Below are 18993 nucleotides of genomic sequence, written 5' to 3'. Positions count from 1 at the left end.
AATTTTTGTCATCTGTAAGATGAAGATGATACTGTTTCTCAGGTAATGTGATAATTTATGTAAAAGTACTTAGCACCATGCATGGCTTATTATAAACACTCAGTAAATGTTTCCCTCCTTCCGACATATTTAGGCTGCTAAATTCTCCGGAGTTCAGCTGTATCATCTTTAGCTTTCACAACTCCCATTCTCACCTTTTCCAGGTTATACATGTGACAGCCAAGCATTTCTGACCTATTTGGAGAGGAACATGGGTAACTTGGACATTGATGGATTCCATCAGCCCATCTCAGAGTGAGTGGATGGCAGGTCAGTCCCATAACCACATCCATCTGGCTGGGCATGATTCCCACCCTGGGCCAGGAAATCCAGAGCTACTGTTAGGTACAGGCTTGGGGGCACTAAAACCAGAATGGACTGGCTGACCCATTCCGTTACCCCAGCAGGGGGAAAAGGAGCACAGTGGAAGGGCCAGCAACCCAATTATTAAGAGCTCACAGGTCGCTAAGCTGCAAGCACACACAGCAAGTTAAAGCCTGTTTGCCTGGAATCTTAGGGCAGCCTCGGCCCCCCGCCCTTCTCTGCTTTATTTCCTAGAAGCCTGGATTATAGCCAGTCACTTCAGGCCATCAGTCACTTCCCACCTGCCTTGGAATGTCAGTGCTTAAACCACAGGACATGAAGGAGGAAACTGTTCTTGTCCTTGCTTCCAGAAGTATCCAGAATAGGTGCCTCTGTAAAGACTCAGGGCTGGGTCCAAACAGTGAGTCACTGCTGCAGCGGAGGGGCTGGCACTGGGATGGGAGGCCATTACTAGCCCACAGCAAGGATCTCTCTCTCTCTCTCTCCCTCTCTCCCTCTCCCCCCTGCCCCAAGCCATCCTCAAATGGGCCAGGGGAGCCAGCAACATGTTTTGTTCAGAGGATTTGGCAGTACGGGCACACCATTGATCATTGAAAAAATCAGATACCCAGGCCTCAGGTAGCTGCTGAGTGGCTGAAGAAGGGATGGAGTTGGGGGCGGGGAAAGAGCCCCAGTTTCTCTTTGGGCCCAGGAGGGAGAAAATGGCCCTAATACAGTTAGATGAGGACCATTGAGAGTAGGGCTCTTTGAGGATGACAGGACTGGTAGTTAAACTTGAGAACACCCTGGGACTAGGGTCTTTGGGAGGACACGTAAGGAAGCCTTGGGGTGGCACAGCTGAGAAGAGGGGAGGGGACGCCCCCAGAATAAGAAGACGGCTGGAGGCGGAGGGGGTGAGGCGGGGCTTCAGGACGAGTAGGATGGTCTCTTATGCACGGGCACCACAAGGTGGCAGGATTTGCCTGACAAACACTTTGTCCCCTGCAGCCTCGCCAGGCCCGGCCTTAGGCCGCTGCCTTGGAGAGGCTTCTTTTCCCAGGCTCCGCAGAGCCTTCAGTACCCGGTCCTCCGGGGTAAGACATGCACTGGCCAGGACAGATGGCGGGGGTGTTCACATACTCTGCTTCTCTTGATTCTCGTGTTAGCCCTGTGTGGCAGCTTTTACTTTCGCCGTGTTTTGATCAGCAGACAAGCTTGGGGAGGTGAGGGGACTCTGTGAAGGTCCCATAGCCAGCGTGCAGTGGAGCCAGGATTTGAACCCAGAGCTGTGTGATTCTAAAGTCACCACTGCCCCGTGCTGCCTGGACGATTACCTTTGTGGCAGAATTCCCACACCTGTTATCAAGGGGCAACCTATCACAGGCCCGTGGACCCCTGGAAAGGCCTGAACGGGGACAATTTGGGAGAACATGAAGAGGATTTGGAGTGGAGAACAACTGAGACAAAAGAGATTGAAGTTGTTGAACTTGGAGAAGAGAAAGATGAGAGAGTCATGGTCTTCAAGTGTGTATATTACTTATTCAGGGCACTGAGCTTGAAATGCAGCACATGGAATTTTGGGAAATTACAACATGGGAAGAATTCCTTGACATTTAAGATTATTAAACATTAAAGTGAGTTCCTGAGACATTCCAGTCACCATTCAACAAATGTGTGTGGAGGAGGTGCTTTGACTGCCAAGCACTGGGGATAAAATGGTGATCAAAGTTCTCCCGGCGGATGTCCTCCTGACGGTTTAGTGCTGAGGATGGGGGCAGGAGACAGACCCGTCGACCAGCAGATAGAGCTGTGCCATGGGAGGACATGTGCTGTGCACCCAGCGCAGTCAGTCGGGGGCTCAGAGAACACCTCCTGGACAGACAGGGCTAAGCTGAGACCAGAAGAATGAGAAGGAGTGAGCCGGGGAGGAGCGGGGAGGGAGCGCCTGCCCGCAGAGGTCTGAAAGAAGTTCTGTGGGGCCGGAGTGCGGCACATGTGGGAGTTATTTTGCAGTGTTTTACATTCTTAACTGTCCAGTACAGCTCAGGAGTTGTTTTGTCCAAAGGCAAATGAGTCCCATGATCTCTTATTACAGTGGAGCCATATCTTACCTGGGGGCTAAATTCTAAAGTCAGTGCTTAGGGAATTCCCTGGCAGTCCAGTGCTTAGGACTCAGGGCTTTCATTGCTGTGGCCCCGGGTTCAGTCCCTGGTTGGGGAACTAAGATCTTGCAAGCTGCAAGGCGCGGCCAACGAAACAAAACAAACAACAAATAAAGTCAGTGCATACGTCACAAATCATGTACAGTTAAAGCTACCATTGAACTGTCCCTTAGAAAGGTGTCACATATATGACTGACACAGGTCTGTTGGGGGAATCCAACATGGCCAGTGTTTCACCCAGCGATGGAACCAATCATGGTTTATTTGGTTGAGCACAAGATTAACCAGTTGGCTTGTGTTTAGGGGCTATATTGTATAAAATACTAGGGTTTCCGTACCTGTCGCTGAGGGGCAATTGATTGCAGGTCCGTGTCCTCCCCAGGAAGGGCCCGTATTGCGGCAATTTGGGATAATATGAAGGAGATTCAGAATCACACTCAGCATTATGAGATGCTCACACAAAGATAGGCATTCGGGACACAATGGAGTTGCCTCACCCATCTCAGGCTCATTCCAGAGCAGGAGCCCTGGGAGCAGTAAGCTCATCAATAGTGGATGGAAATGCCTGCACGATTGGCAGATTATTGGTCTCCCCTTTAAAAATCCCAGTATAATAGTTTGAGTTCATAAGAGTAACATGTGCGTATGATGTGATTCTATGGTATTCATTTGGTTCCCAGTTGTTTCTGTAGCTCCCAGTACACTCCCATCGGCAGAAGCTAATTATCAAGCAATGAAGCTTATACCCAAATAACCAATATACCCAAAGGAGGCTTGGCCTCAAAGGTGACAAATTAACATTTTTTTTAAGGTGAGAGATTTGCATTTTAGGAAAGTTCTAAGTCAAGCCAGTGATGAGAGTGATTAAGTGATTAAAGTTGGGTAATTCTAGCCTCAGCCAATAAGAATAAGTGATGCTTGTAGTAGTGAGTGTAGATTTCATGTATGGCATACAAACCGACTGAAGGCAGGTCCCCAAACTTCATTGCACTGTGGCTGCGTCAATAAAATAAGAATTTAACTTTTTTTCTTTTCTTTTTATTTAAGAATTTTATTTTTTAAGATGACTGCTCTGAAGCAGGTGACACTCATTTGGATGGAAAAGTGTGTTTGCTGAAGAAGTACCTTTCTTTCTTTCTTTCTTTCTTTCTTTCTTTCTTTCTTTCTTTCTTCCTTCCTTCCTTCCTTCCTTCCTTCCTTCCTTCCTTCCTTCCTTCCTTCCTTCCTTCCTTCCTTTCTTTCTTTCTTTCTTTCTTTCTGGCTGTGTTGGGTCTTCGTTTCTGTGCGAGGGCTTTCTCTAGTTGTGGCAAGCGGGGGCCACTCCTCATCACAGTGCGTGGGCCTCTCACTGTCGCGGCCTCTCTTATTGTGGAGCACAGGCTCAGCAATTGTGCCTCACGGGCCCAGCTGCTCCGCGGCACGTGGGATCTTCCCAGACCAGGGCTCGAACCCGTGTCCCCTGCATTGGCAGGCAGATTCTCAACCACTGCGCCACCAGGGAAGCCCAAGAAGTATGTTTCTTTTAGTCGCACCTCATATACAACCTTCTCTGAACATCATCCTCGCAGCCATTGTGTGTCCATAGGCGAGAATGAAAAGTTTTGATTACATCTCTGTCCCCAACGAAGACACGTGGCCCCATCTTCTCCCATGTCCATAGAGAACATCTCTGTGCACTTCCGTTCTCCCATCCCCACTTCTCACCAGTCTCTCACACACACCCTTACACATCACATCACACACCTGTGAATTCACATCACACAGCTTTGAGCATGCACAGCACACATCCACCTCCTTGAACATTCACAGCATACACCCCCACCCCGCACCCGCCAAGAGCTTTAAATATTCTCATCACATATACACATACCCTTGAATGTTCACATCACAGACAAACCCTTGGATGCTTGCTCCCATCACACATTTATACAAACCCCTGAAATCCACCTGATACATGTGTACCCTTGAACAGTCACACTGAAACACACACTGTACATTCTGCAAGCACACGCCTTTGAAACTGATAGCAGAATACACATGCAAATTCTTGCACGTTCACATCACACACAGACTCTTGAAGATTCACCTCACGTGCTGTTCGCTGTGCAGGTCATTTGCCTGTTGCTCTCAGATTTATCCCCTGCCCTTCCCCTGCTCTGCAGTATGTGTGTGTCTGTGTGTTGAGGGGGGTGCTGACCCCTGAAAATTACATTTTCCAAGCTTTCTTGCCACTGGATTCAAGTTGGGTTTGGCCAATAAGAGTTACCAGTGAGAGGTGGGAGGGTGAAGGGAGAAGCCAGGTATTTCTCCTCCTTCTTTGCTTGGGTGGCCTTCCCAGCGTCCCTCTGTGGTCCCGTCTCCCGCTAGCAGACTTATTCATGATTCCAGTTCCTGCAGGATGGCAAGGGTCCAGGCAGCACCACTTCTTCTCTCTGTCCCTCCAGCTCTAGGGGTGGTGGTGGCTTCTACACTTGCTAATCTCTGCGTTGCTTCATCATCCTCTGTTTTTGTTTTCCAGACTTTCCAACACTTCTGTAACTGGTTTTCTGTATTAAACTCCCTCTTCTGAACTACCTGGCATGGGTGACTTTTCCCTAACTGGACCCTGACTTCTGCTTCTCTAAGACCCACCCTTTAAAATATCCTCATCCCTGACCGACACTTTCCTCCAACTGTGCTCAGGTCTTTGTTGGATGGAATCCTGGTACAGAGTAGGTGTTCAGTATTTGTTGAATGCATGAGAACAGTGCCTCCTTCGCTGTTGCAGGATTTTTCTGGGACAGAGCTTGCTGGACCCCGGGACTAGATGGCTCAGGGGCACGTTCAGCCCTCTCTAGATGGACCACAAGCGATGACAGTGAGCGCAGCCTCATGAGGGTCCAGGCGATCTCAGACGGAGCCCATTTGGAGAACGGAAGGTAAATGGCCTTCAGCTGAGTCGTGGGAGCTTTCGTGGAGCCTCACGATTTTGCATCACGGGGCCAGACGTGGTTTCAGAAGCAAGGGGACTCTCAATGCCTGAGATAAATAGGGAAGAATGGGAGTGTCTGTCCCTCATGACTTGGGTGCACCTGTGGTCTGAGCAATGCCCCCAAATCTAAATTCCTAGTCGTGAAACTGACTTGGGCAAGCTGTTCCTCATCTCAGCATTCTTGCTTATAGAATCACGAGGGACCATTACCCATCACTTATTCATGTTTATAAAATGTCTAAGGAACTGTTTGGTCTTGAACAAGTAATATGCCCCCATGTGGGCCTCGGTTTTCTCATCTGCAGCCTTAGGACGTTGGCTTCGCAATGCTGGTGGGCGTTGCCTTGGGTTGGTGATTGGTGGTCAGGGTGGGTCCCAGGTGGTACATAAGTCTTCCACAGGGAGGCGCCACACACAAAGACATACACAGCCCCAGACACTCCAGGCCAAAAGCTGTGCGGCCCACGGAGTCAGAAAGCCCACGTTCCTCTTCCCCGGAGCGTCCCTGCATGCCAGTGCCTCTGCGTGGCCCTCTGCCTGTTACAAACTGAGTTAAAGCCTTGGAGATCACTGCAAATATGCAAGGATAGGGTGAGGCAGAAGTCAACAATCATTAACACATTAGAATTACTATAGCTCATAGGATTAAACAGAAGCATGAAGAGGGTGTGGGCACTCAGGACAGGTAAAATTTGAAAGGGAAGACAGAGCCACGAGAGAAGAAGTATTAACACCAACATCCAAGCATTTTCACACATATTTGATTCAATTTAATATAGCTTTACTTCGAGCTGACTGATACGCTATATTCTCCCTGTAGTCCAGTGTCCTAAATTTATGTGATTTTTTACAGTGTGCTCGAGGAAAGTAGGGTTGTGTAGGTATCCTTAATTGACAGGTGCAGGGAACCAGGAGCTGAGGAAGTGGAGTGGCATGGCCCTTGCCACACACCTAGTAAGCGGCAGAGCTGGGACTTAGATTGAGATCCCCATGAGCCATGAAGGATACCCCTGGGTACTGGAAACAGTCAGTAGGTTGGGCACCCGCCTCAGGGTGGTTTGGGTGATTCTGTCAGCTGTGACAGGGAGGCAGTGCTGGCCAGGTCACACATGGCAGCAGGTGAAGTGGGTGAGCCCCTCAAATCACCTGTGCTTCTACTTCCTCTCTTTACATTTGGGGTAACGAGACCTAGAGAGGGAGAGTCTCTTATCTCAGGCCTTATACAGAGCCAGAGGCAAAGGCAGGAGACCCAGGGAGTCCTGACTCCCACCCTCAGGCTTTTGCCCAGATGCCCTGTGCGGGAGCTGGGCTCCAGTGTGAGAGCTGGGGCCTGGCTCCAGTGTGAGAGCTGGGGCCTTCTGGAAGCCTCGGGAACTCCCCTCCAGCTCACAAACGCCAGGCTCTGAGGATCCAGCACGGCCCTGGGGAGAGCCTCTCCTCGGGCCCCTGGCAGGGCTCCTTGGCCCTCATAACCCCCACCCAGTAGAGCAGGGATTACTCAGCATACCAGGGTCTGTGGAGGTAGGGAGAGCTGGGCTCTTCGCCCAACTTTCCCTGGGATTACAGGATAATGCATGTGACGGAACATTCGCTCGTCCAAGTTTATGGGTTATGTGGAAATCAAATTGTAGTAATCTCCCTGGCCATCTGGTCTTGGCACCGCTAGCCAGGACCTCCCAGAGGTCTTCTCAGACCCCTGAGCAGGGCTGGGGCCAGGGCTGGATGTGCTTGTTGTGCATGGGGCCAGGCCAGGATTTTCCAAGGGTCCTGGAAGGATTTCTACCCCCGGTACCAGAGAGAGGAAGGCAGGGCAGGGCAGCTGTAGCTCAAGCAGGGACGTGGAAACCCATTCATTACCAATTCTGCTACATATGGACGGTCCACCTGCTCTTGTAATGAAAACTCAAACTTGCATTTCAGAAGGTCTCATTAGGCACATTTCTGGGGTTGGGATGGTGGGAGGAGAATTTTTCTCAAGATTAGATGCAAAGATCTCCCATCCTCCATAAGAAGTCTAGCCTAAGAGGTAGAGTGTGCTTTTGAAGCCCAGGCCTTTCCTGCCTCCAAGGAATGGGAAGTCAGGTTTTCTGTAGCTAGTAATTTGGGCTCTGCTTTCATGGCTGACAGAAAGCCCATAGCCCACTGAAGCTTTTGAGGGAGGAAGACAAGAGGCAGGGCAGTGTCATGTAGGGGAGAAGCATGTGGACTCTGGCTCCAGATGGCCAAGTTTGAACTCAGCTCTGCCCCCTGGTAGCTGTGTGATCTTGGGCAAGTCATTTGACCTCTCTGTGCCTCATCTGCAAAATGGGAATACACATGGAACATACCTTGTGGGGTAGCTGTGAGGATCAAATGAGTGTGTATATTAAAGCACTTAGAAGATTGCCTGGCACCAGGGTCCCTGAGTCCAGAGACTGTCCTGTGTGTGGGGTTGTGGCTGATATTTAGTCAGTGCCAGCGGTGTGCTGGTGAACAGGTTCTTGGAGGTGGTGGGCAGTGGGGAGAGAGTGCTGTTTTGTAACATTTGCCAGTTTCCATGGTGTTAATACTCCCACCATGGCTGGTTTTGAGCCACCACTGTGGTGTCACTAAATGAGGGACTGGGAAGAGGTGCTCATAGTTGGCTCTCAGGAGTTGGTGTGATCTGGTTCCAGCACAGTTCTGGTCCAGTACTACTCGTGTGATAAGGCTGCTTGATACATATTAAAGATTTTCATACTGGTTGGTAAATAGCCACTGACTCAAGAGTTCTCCTACTGTTCCGTTGACCCTGGCCCTCCGCTCTTGATCCTCCCAGAGCTCCCACTGGTCCATTAACTAAAAGAGTTATGAGGACCCTGCTCCTGTGATTTGGCCAGTATCAGTTCTGATGGGTCAAGGATGTGCCAGACCAGTAGATAAATTATTTGGGTATCACAGGTCTATAGACTAGTGTCAGGCCAGTAAGCTGAGTGACCATGGCTTGTGGACATGATGCCTAGCCCACCACTGTCGGCTATCTTGGGAGGCCCCATCCCCAGAGTGTTCCCCAGCACAGCCATAAGACAAAGATGGAGCCCTGCATCTATCTGGAGGTTGAACAGGGGCAATAGTGTACATCTCTGTTAATGTAGAGTTTGCACATGATTTGCTTCAATGATTTAAAAAATGTAATCAATATGACCTGCTTCTCCAGCTTGGAATGCAAATACCATCACATTTCTCTTATTCCTTCAGTTGATTGCTTGAACAATCTTTATTATTCGGAAGATCAGGGTCTCTCTTTTGAGGCTTCCTGCCCCTTGAATCGTTGGCTAAGTATGAAGGAGAAGACCTACTTCCAAATACCAGGCAGAAAGACAGCTAGAGTCTGACTAGTCCACTCCCTGGCTGTCTTGGTGGGTGGCTGCTGTGGTGCCCTCACTCAGGACTCCCAGCTTGACCCGTGTGCCAAGGTGGTTGGATCTGGTTGGAGCCAGGCAGGTAGCAGAAATGAGTGTGTTGAGTTGTGGGTGACAATAGAGAGTGGTGGCGTCTGTGGTGAAGTGGCATGTGCATTCCCCCAGCCAAATGTGGCCAAATGTGGGCCCTGTGTTGCCAGATTTTCTCGTTTTTTCAAAAGAAAGAGGATATATGTGGGGTTTTATTTTTGAGGCATAATTTAAATACAATAAAATATATAAATCCTAATGATTTTTTATATATGTATACATTTTACATATGTAACCACCATCCATATAGAGATATGGAACATTTCCATCTCTCAGAAAGGTCCGTTGTGCTTCTTTCTAAGTCAATAGCTACCCCTCCCTCCCCAAAGGTAACCACTGACCTCTATATCCATAAGTGAGCTATGTCTGATCTTGAACTTCTTATGATTAACATCTTACAGTATGTATTCTTTTGAGTCTGGCTTCTTTTGTTCAGTACAGTACTCTTGAGATTTTCCATCTGGCATGTTATCAGTAGTTCATTCCTTTTTATTGCTGAGTACTACCAAATACCACAATTTGTTTACCCATGCTCCCTTTGAGGGATATTTGGATTGTTTTTACTTCTTGGCTATTGTGAGTACAGGTGTTATGAACCTTCATGTGTAAGTCTTTTTTCCTGGACATATGCACTCATTTATCTTGGGGATATATATATAGTATATATACTATATACTATATACACACGTTGGAGTAGTATTGCTGGGCCATGGTATAAGTCTTTGAAACTTTATTAGACATGGACAGTTTTCCATAGAGGTTATGTCAGTTTACATTCTCACCAGCAATGTGTGAGAGTTCTCGTGGCTCTATATCCTCACCAGCACTTTCAACCATTCTAGTGGGTGTGTAGTGGTATCTCATTGTGGTTTCCATTTGTATATCCCAATGAATAATGATACTGAGCACCTTTACATATATCTATTGCCCATTCAGTATTTTCTTTTGTGGTGTTCCTTTTCAATTCCTTGTCCTCTTTTAAAAATTGGGGTGCCTTATTTATGTAATACATATGATATATATATAATAATATATATATACATATATATATATATTCTTTATTCTTTATGTATTCTGAACACAAGTCCTTTGTCAGATATGTGTGCTGTGAATATTTTCTTGCAGTCTGTGGCTTGCCTTTTCACTTTCTTGGTGGTGCTGTTATTTTTTTCCTTAAATGTTTGGTAGAATCCATCAGTGAAGCCATCTGGGTCTGAAGTTTAATTTATATAAGGTTTTTAACTACAGATTAAATTAACAAAAATAGGATTTCCTTTTTCTTCTTGTTTCAGTTTCAGTGGTGTTTTCAAGGGATATTTTTCATTTCCTCTAAGTTGTTTATTAACATAAAGTGCTTCATAATATCCCCTATTGTCTTTTTAATGTCTATATGATCTATAATAACATTCTCCTTCTTATTCTTAATATTAGTATTATGTCTAATCTCCTTTTGTCTTCATTATTCTTACTAGACATTAGCCAATTTTATTAATCTTAAATAACACAATTTTCGCTTTTTGGATTTCTCTGTTACTTTTATCTATTTCATTGATATTTTGCTCTTATATTTTAATTTTCTTTCTTCTACTTTGGGTTAAATTTGTTCTTCTTTTTTTAGCTTCTTGAGGTAGAATCTTTGGCCATTGATTTTATACCTTTATTCTTTTCTAATAGATACCTTTAAAGCTATAAATTTCCCTCTAAGCATTGCTTTAGCTGCATCCCACAGATTTTAGTATGCTCTTTGTTCACTTCGAAATATTTTCTCATTTCCTTGGGATTTCTTCCTTCATGCTTGGAGTTATGTTTGTTTTTTTTTTAAGGATTCTACTTAATTCCTACGTATTTAGAGACTTTTAAGTTTTGTTTTGTTGATGATTTCTATTTTAATCCATTGTGGTCAGAAAACATACTCTATATGATTTTAACCCTTTGAGATTTATCAAGACTTGCTTTATGTCTCAGCATATAGATTATTTTGGTGACTGTTCCAAGTAGATTTAACAAAAGTTATATTCTGCAGTTGTTGAATATTGTTTTCTATGAATATTAATTAAATCTAAGTGGTTGATAACGTTGTTCAGGTCTTCTATATACCTCTTGATTTTTTGACTAATTGACTATTAATTAAAAATATTCATCTATGATTGTAGATTTGTTTATTTCTCCCTTTAGTTATGTTAGTTTTTGCTTCATGTATTTTGAAGCTCTATTATTAGGTGTATATGCATTTATGATTGTTGGGTCTTCCTGATGAATTGACTCATCATTATAATATGTTCCCTTTATTTCTAGTAATATTCCTTGTCTAGAAGTCTATTTGTCTGATATAAATATAGCTACACCAACTTACTTCTTTTTTTTACATCAACTTTCTTCTGATTAACATTTATATGATATATCTTTTTTCACCCTTTACTCTCAAACCATGTCTTTATATTTAAAGTGTCTCTTGAAAATAGCATAATTTGAGCTCAATTCTTTATCCAGACAGACGATCTTTTATTTTTTTAAAATTGAAGTGTCTGGTGTATTTACATTTAGTATAATTATGGCTGGCTTTAAGTTTGCCCTTTTACTCTGTGTCCAATCTCAATCCCTTTCTTATATATTTGTTTCTTATTTTCAGCCTTCTTTTGAATTAATCAAGTATTTTAAATTATTCCTTTTTATTCCTGTATTGGCTTTTAAACTGTACTTTCTTATATTATTTTAAATGTCTATTACAGAAATTATAATATGTATGCTTAACTTTTTCACATTTAACAAATTGTGTAATTAGTATTAGTGTTAGTCTATTTAATAATGTAAGAATCTTAGAAAGTATGATTCCTTTTACTTCCTCTCCCACCATTTGTGTTATTTTTTCAGATATTTTACATACACCAATATTTACCCTTTCCCTTTACTCTTCATTCCTTCCTGAAGATCTGGATCTCCATCTGTTCCTCAGCCAGAAGAGCTTCTTATAGTATTTCTTTTGGTGCAGTCTACTAGTGGTGAATATTCTCTTCTTTCATTTCTCTGAAAATGTCTTTTTTTTTTTGGCCACACTGTGTGGCACGCAGGATCTTAGTTCCCTGACCAGGGATCAAACCCACGCCCCCTGCAGTGGAAGTGCAGAGTCTTAACCACTGGACCACCAGGGAAGTCCCAGAAAATGTCTTTATTTTGCTTTCATTTTTGAATAATGTTTTCACAGCATATAGAATTGTAGGTTGTCTGTTTTTTCTTGCAGCACCTAAACAGTGTCATTCTACTGTTTGCTGTAAACAATGTTTATATTACTGAGAAGTTTTCTGTAAATCATACGGTTATTACTCTAAATTTAATGTCCCTCCTTTCTTTGGCTGCTGCTTAATTTTCTTTTCATCTTTGGTTATCAGCGTTTTGACTATTATGTCATCAGATGTGGTATTCTTTGTATTTATCCAACTTGAGATTCGCTAAACTTGAGTCTGTGGATTGATATGTTTCATAAACTTTTGAAAATTCTGGTCATCTTCCCTTCAAATATTTCTTTTGCCTTAATTTTCTCTTTCCTCTTCTTCTTGGATTCCAGCTGTATTTATATACACTGTTTGATTTTTTTCCCACAGCACTCTGATGCTACATTTTTTTTAAGTTCTTTTTTTTTTTTTTAATTCTCCAAGGACCAATTTATTCAAACTTTAGTTCTTTTTTTCTCTTCGTGCTTCAGTTTTATTATCTTCTTGTTGATCTTTTTTTTTTTTTTTTCATTTACTGGTCCTTTCTTCTGCTTTATTCAGTCCATTATTGATTTACTTCTTTATTTCAGACTTTTTTTAGGTCTGAAATTTCCATTTGATTCTTCTTTAGAGTTTCTGTCTCTGATGAAATTCTCCATCATTTTACCCATCATGTTTATACTTTCTACTAATTTCTTAAAATTTTTATAACTGTCATTTCAGAGTTCTTGTCTGTTAATTCATTATCTAGGTCATCTGTACATCTGCTTCTATTGACCACTTTTTTCTTGATTAGAGTTGTCATCCTTCTTTGCATTTATTGTCATTTTGGATCAAAAGCTAGATATTTTGTAGAAAAGAACAGTAGAAACTGAAGTAGGTAATATTTATCCCCAGAAAGGTGATGTGCTTTTTTCTCTCAGCAGTAATATAGTGGTTTCATCATCATTGGTTTCAAATGCCTTGAGGATGGGATCAGGCCTCTTCTCTGGGATCTAAATATTAAATGATTTTAATATCTCTCTCTGATTTCCTTTCCTGCTTTCACATTTTCATTCTGTGGGAGACTTCTTGCTCTCTTTCCAGTCCAAGTCCACATGCTGCTGCATAGTTGATAAACATCCTGTGGGGGAAGATTGGCAGGTAGTGACTGCCATCTCTACCTGAGGGCTCAATCAGAACCCAATTCATTATGCCAGCCCTTATGGTCATTATGAGTTAATCTGGTTTCCTTTTAATTCAGCAAAATACCCCTATCTATTATGAGTTTGCTTCTCTGCCTGCCCATGTTCCCAAGAATTAAAACAGCCACTGGTCTCTATTCATTTATGAAAGGCTTGTCTCTGTCTAGAATTTAGTTCATTTAGATCGCTCTCCATCCTTAACTCTTTGCTGGGTTTACAAAATATGATTTTATGGTTTATCTGATGTTTTCTCATTGTTATGGTAAGAGTGACTGTCTTTTATGACCTGCTCTATTAATTGGAAACCCAGATGATTGTTCTTTTAGTGTGAAATCATCTCATTTTCAGGGTAACAAAAAATTCCAATATTTAAAAAATGTTATGTAGGATGAAGGAAATGCTTTTGCGGGCTAGATTGCTTTAGGCCATAGGCCATATGTTTGCATCTCCTGATCTAAAATAATTCACCCTCCAAAATTTACAAGCAGCTCATGTAGCTCAATATCAAAAAAAACAAACACCCAATCCAAAAATGGGCAGAAGACCTAAATAGGCATTTCTCCAAAGAAGATATACAGATTGCCAACAAACACATGAAAGAATGCTCAACATCATTAATCATTAGAGAAATGCAAATCAAAACTACACTAAGATATCATCTCACACTGGTCAGAATGGCGATCATCAAAAAATCTAGAAACAATAAATGCTGGAGAGGGTGTGGAGAAAAGGGAACCCTCTTGCACTGTTGGTGGGAATGTAAATTGATACAGCCACTATGGAGAACAGTATGGAGGTTCCTTAAAAAACTAAAAATAGAACTACCATACAACCCAGCAATCCCACTACTGGGCATATACCCTGAGAAAACCATAATTCAAAAAGAGTCATGTACCAAAATGTTCATTGCAGCTCTATTTACAATAGCCAGGACACGGAAGCAACCTAAGTGTCCATCATCGGATGAATGGATAAGGAAGATGTGGCACATATATACAATGGAATATTACTCAGCCATAAAAAGGAAAGAAAGTGAGTTATTTGTAGTGAGGTGGATGGAGTTAGAGTCTGTCATACAGAGTGAAGTAAGTCAGAAAGAGAAAAACAAATACTGTATGCTAACACATATATACTGAATCTAAAAAAAAAAAAAAATGGTCATGAAGAACCTAGGGGCAAGACGGGAATAAAGACACAGACCTACTAGTGAATAGACTTGAGGATATGGGGAGGGGGAAGGGTAAGCTAGGACAAAGTGAGAGAGTGGCATGGACATATATACCCTACCAAACGTAAAATAGATAGCTAGTGGGAAGCAACCGCATAGCACAGGGAGATTAGCTCCGTGCTTTGTGACCACCTAGAGGGGTGGGATAGGGAGGGTGGGAGGGAGGAAGACACAAGAGGGAAGAGATATGGGGACATATGTATATGTATAACTGATTCCCTTTGTTATAAAGCAGAAACTAACACACCATTGTAAAGCAATTATACTCCAATAAAGATGTTTAAAAAATAAATAAATAAAATAAAATAATTCACCATTACTGATGAGATAACTGTGAATTATTGTAGTATCTTACTTCTCTCAAAAATGGTTTGAGATTTTTGTTAAAATCTGCCTGTACTTAGAGAGTCTATCATGCTTATGTTCTTCACATATTTCACAAGTGTTATGATAGGGAAAATGTTAAGAATCTGCTTGTTAAAGCCATTGGTGCCCATGGTCAACAGTCTTTCAACCACTTAAGTCCTTGGGTCACAGCAAGCCCTACCTTGAACGCAAATAGTATGGGATCTCTTTGTGGGGGGAAGAGAAAGAACTGACATTGCTAGGGTTTTTGTGTGTGTGTGTGTGTGTGTGTGTGTGTTCAGGGTTGGGGGTGGGGAGCACTTAGGGAAAATAATTAGCTGCATAGGGCTAACTGGTAGTCCAAATTGTCGAGTCCAGTATAGTGTATAATCTTAAAGACCTGGACAGAATGCAAGGCTGCTCTTTTAAGTCCAGTGAGAGCCTGAGGCATGGATCAGGAATTCTGTCAGAAGGATCCAAAAGATAGAGAACAGCCCCAGGGGCAGAGGCCGGGAAATGAGCCATATCCAGTGTAACTAACACACTTCATTTCAGCAGATCTCATTGTGATATTAATAAAATCATATATATATATGTATATTTTTTTAAATCTATCTCATTGTGAAAAGTTAATCTGACTCTTCTCAAATATAACCCTTAATGAGCTCTATGATAAAACTCTTGACAGAGCATATCCTTCTCCAGTATTTGAAGTTCTGCCAAAAGTTTTTCCCTGGGGGCTTATAGGTAGGTGATCACTGAAAAATCAGGAACCTGTTCTTTTGAATATGGAGGGGAACAGCAGGAGAGAGAGGTGAATAGTGTCTGAGTTCACTGTGATGCTCATATTTGTTACATATATCCTATCTTGGGCCCCAACCATGTTGATCATAGCTCAGGTTGCTATAACAAAATACCAAAGACTGGGTGGCTACAGCAGATATATATTTCTCATGGTTCTGGAACCTAGGAAATCCAAGATCAAGGTGCTGGCAGATTCAGTTCTTGGTGAGGGCTCTCTTCCTGGCTTGCAGATGGCTGCCTTCTCACTTTGTGCTCATAAGGTGGACCGAAGAAACTCTGGTGTCTCTTCCTTTACTAATAAGGGCACTAAGCCCATTATGGGGGCTCCATCCTTAATATCTCATCTAAACCTAATTACCTCCCAAAGGCCCCATCTCCTAACACCATCACATTGGGGGTTAGGGCTCCAACACATGAATTTTGGGAGACATAAACATGCAGTCCATGGTACTTATTGATGATTTATATCACACCATCTCTTTGTCTAGTCAGTTCTGCAACATTTTCTTTCCTCCAATTTGTAGTCTTTCCTGCACATCTTCATTGTGACTGTTTCATTTCAGCATGACAGTTTATTTCATTGCTTCTCTGAAGTTGTATAAGTAGTTCCTTTGTGGTTTCTTGGAGTTCTTATATTTGGTTGGCCATCTTTGCCCTTCTTGAAAATTTAAAACCTTTAATTAATTAAATAAATGCACAAACACATACAGATTTATCTGCTTTTGATTAAGCAGATAAATGCTCAAAACAATGCAATTTTTGTGAATATTTTTATGTACTGCATTAAGAGAAAAATAAGTGACGTGCTTAACATGGCACTTTGTAGAAATTCAAAGGTTAATTGAGAAGATTAAGTAAATACTTGGAAATGTATATCGTTCTTATAAACACTTTTATATACAGTTCAAAATAGGTGACACATTTAATATCAATATGTAAATATTCTAAATTTAATTTGGAAATATTAGGTAAACAAATGCTCAGAAGCATATCAGTTCTTTCAAAGGCAGTCACCAAATGGATAGGCATGTTTTCAGTGGCTGTAGTTATTATTTAAAAAAAACGCATGATCAGTGGAATCTTGGGGAAATAAGCCTTTGTATTTTATACGTCAATAAATTAGGTTCATAACTCAGCCCTGCCTCGCTCCAGACTCAGTAGGGACCTGAAGGGTGGCAGGAGGTGGGGGCACTAACAGAGAATCCATTAGGTTGCCTGGCACCACAGTTCTCAGCTCAGCATTCATTCCTGCCCCCAGGGCTTGGTCCCCAGGCCACATGACCTAGCAGCAAGACTATCTCCAGATGTGTAGGGATAGAGACCCTGCTGGTCAGTTTACTGGGTGGGCAGTGGTTTATTGTGTCTGAATCTAGCTGGGCTGGGGCAGCAGGGACCCAAACCATGGTGCTGATGTCCTCTCCTTGTTCCCCTGGGTGACCACACAGTGGAGAGGAAGAAGCCCATACTTTTTTTTTTTTTTTTAAAGTATTTATTATTTTATTTATTTTATGGCTGTGTTGGGTCTTCGTTTCTGTGCGGGGGCTTTCTCTAGTTGTGGCAAGCGGGGGCCACTCTTCATCGCGGTGCGCGGGCCTCTCACTATCGCGGCCTCTCTTGTTGCGGAGCACAGGCTCCGGACGCGCAGGCTCAGTAATTGTGGCTCACGGGCCCAGCTGCTCCGCGGCACGTGGGATCTTCCCAGACCAGGGCTCGAACCTGTGTCCCCTGCACTGGCAGGCAGATTCTCAACCACTGCGCCACCAGGGAAGCCCTTTTTTTTTTTTTTTAACATCTTTATTGGAGTATAATTGCTTTACAATGGTGTGTTAGTTTCTACTTTATAACAAAGTGAATCAGTTATACATATACATATGTCCCCATATCTCCTCCCTCTTGCATCTCCCTCCCTCCCACCCTCCCTATCCCACCCCTCTAGGTGGTCACAAAGCTAATTAGCTGAGCTAATCTCCCTGTGCTATGCGGTTGCTTCCCACTAGCTATCTATTTTACGTTTGGTAGTGTATATATGTCTATACCACTCTCTCACTTTGTCACAACTTACCCTTCCCCCTCCCCATATCCTCAAGTCTATTCTCTAGTAGGTCTGTGTCTTTATTCCCGTCTTGCCCCTAGGTTCTTCATGACCATTTTTTTTTTTTTTTTTTTTTTTAGCTTCTGTATATATGTGTTAGCATACAGTATTTGTTTTTCTCTTTCTGACTTACTTCACTCTGTATGACAGACTCTGGGTCCATCCACCTCACTACAAATAACTCAATTTCGTTTCTTTTTATGGCTGAGTAATATTCCATTGTATATATGTGCCACATCTTCCTTATCCATTCATCTGTTGATGGACACTTAGGTTGCTTCCATGTCCTGGCTATTGTAAATAGAGCTGCAATGAACATTTTGGTACATGACTCTTTTTGAATTATGGTTTTCTCAGGGTATATGCCCAGTAGTGGGATTGCTGGGTCATATGGTAGTTCTATTTTTAGTTTTTTAAGGAACCTCCATACTGTTCTCCATAGTGGCTGTATCAATTTACATTCCCACCAACAGTGCAAGAGGGTTCCCTTTTCTCCACACCCTCTCCAGCATTTATTGTTTCTAGATTTTTTGATGATCGCCATTCTGACCGGTGTGAGATGATATCTCAGTGTAGTTTTGATTTGCATTTCTCTAATGATTAATGATGTTGAGCATTCTTTCATGTGTTTGTTGGAAAGCCCATACTTTAGGTTGAGAAGTCCTGTGTTGAGACTCGGCTCTGTTACTCACCAGCTGGGCAAGTCACTTACCGGTCGATGAGCTATTTAGCTTCACTCATCTTCAGTTTTCTTACCTATAAAGTAAGACTAATAATGCCTTTCTTACAGGGTTTTCGGGAAGATGCAGTTAGATAATGGATACAAGAATGCTTGCTAAATTGTATAAAGTGCTGCATACAGTGCTAATGAGGTCCATTGCAGATATTCATTTCAATCCAAGAAGCAGGTATTAAGCACTACTGTTTACCAGGCAGGTCCTGTATTAGGCACTTCAATGGGTAGAATGATGAATAAGAATCAGCCCTTGGGAGGAAGATAAGATACATTGAAAGTAGCTATGATGGAATTCTTTTTTTTAATGTGTATTTACATCTGCCATGGAAATGCACTTTTTAGCAATATATGAAGTTTAGGATAACTTGTTATAGTGGACATGTGTTATTTGCCTCTCGAGTATTCTTTCCCCATTATCTGGTAATAGTATCCTCCATTTTTATCTGGGGG

The sequence above is a fragment of the Eschrichtius robustus genome, chromosome 1 (assembly GCF_028021215.1).
Source record: "Eschrichtius robustus isolate mEscRob2 chromosome 1, mEscRob2.pri, whole genome shotgun sequence".
Taxonomy (NCBI): Eukaryota; Metazoa; Chordata; class Mammalia; order Artiodactyla; family Eschrichtiidae; genus Eschrichtius; species Eschrichtius robustus.
Note: the sequence above shows the minus strand (reverse complement) of the source record.